Below are 1,402 nucleotides of genomic sequence, written 5' to 3' on the forward strand. Positions count from 1 at the left end.
AAAAAAAAATATTTCCGACAATTGCTTTTTGTTGTGGTTGTTGAAACAAATGCACCTGTTTTAATATTAAACACTATTACGAGCAACATTTATTCAAAAAAAAAAAAAAAAAAAAAAAAAAACTCATTTATGGAAAATATATATGGCGGAAAACACTCAGGTGACTTGAAGTTCTGCTCTGAGACCCCCAAATTGGCCAAATTTCAAAATTGTCCTATACGTGTGATACATCATTGGAAAGCTTAAAATCTCAATTTTCTAGGGGAAGGAAAATTTTGAACAGAAAGGCATTGGAAAAAAAAAAAACAAAAAAAACATTTAAACTCCGACACTCTAACTCGAGGTGAGAGCACGAGAAAGCATAATTAAAGACACCATGATTTTAACAAAATATCACGTACTTACCTTGTTTCGATCCAAAAACTCAGTGTAGCATGTCTCACCAAGTGTCAAGACAGCTGTGAATGGCCACAGCCAGACTTTTTGGGGATTTTATGGCTGAAACATGGTAATACAATAAGGGTCGCAATGCAGAAATTGCAGACATCAAGGAATGGTCGAGATTTCTTTTTCAAATATGTATCCTTTTAAATGTTTTTTTTTTTCAGTTTTTCTCCAATTTTTCTTTGTTTGGATCCATTACCATCTAAAATGTCAGGGAAAATGCGACAGTAACAACAACAAAAAATAACATAAGCGATAGTTGTGAGGTAGCTATCCGTGACCTATTTACAAACATTATTTTTTTCACTGTGACGTAATTTGTTTAGAAGTTTAATAAAATTATTCACTCACATATTTTTTTTTTTTAACTAAATATTAGACATTAATTAATGATTCTAAACTAAAAATGATAGACATTTTGAATACTATAAATAATTACTTACCTTCTTTTTATGACTGGGTTAAAACAAAAGCGGTTGCCCGATGTCTGTAAACGGGCTGTCCGGGGTAAAACAGACAAATTAAAAATATTTTGGGGGCTCAATGCGCCATGAAACTGCTATGGCAGCATATAGACATATTGTTCTATCAAACACAACAGTTCTTTTGGCTTAAAATACGGCAGTTTAATTTAAAGATAGGCGCAAGAGCAGAAACTGCTTTTTCAGCCTTGTCTGTGTTTTTCGCCATATATATAAACCTTTTAAATTTTAAAATGAAATCACCATGTTCAAGTTGATGTTCAAAAAAGCGTATGTTGACATTTATGATTTATGATTTTTTAGAGCGTCACAATTCTTGGGCTCAAAGATGACATGGACGCTGCAAACAGAGTGGAAAAGCACACTAAAAGGATGAATAACACTCCCCTCACACCTTTAAAATGAACTGACTCAAAGTCAACACCAATCAATGAGAAGGAAGAGAAAAAAGTGAACAACGTGTGTGTGAGAGTGTG

This window comes from Corythoichthys intestinalis, chromosome 16, assembly GCF_030265065.1.
Source record: "Corythoichthys intestinalis isolate RoL2023-P3 chromosome 16, ASM3026506v1, whole genome shotgun sequence".
In the NCBI taxonomy this organism is placed as follows: domain Eukaryota; kingdom Metazoa; phylum Chordata; class Actinopteri; order Syngnathiformes; family Syngnathidae; genus Corythoichthys; species Corythoichthys intestinalis.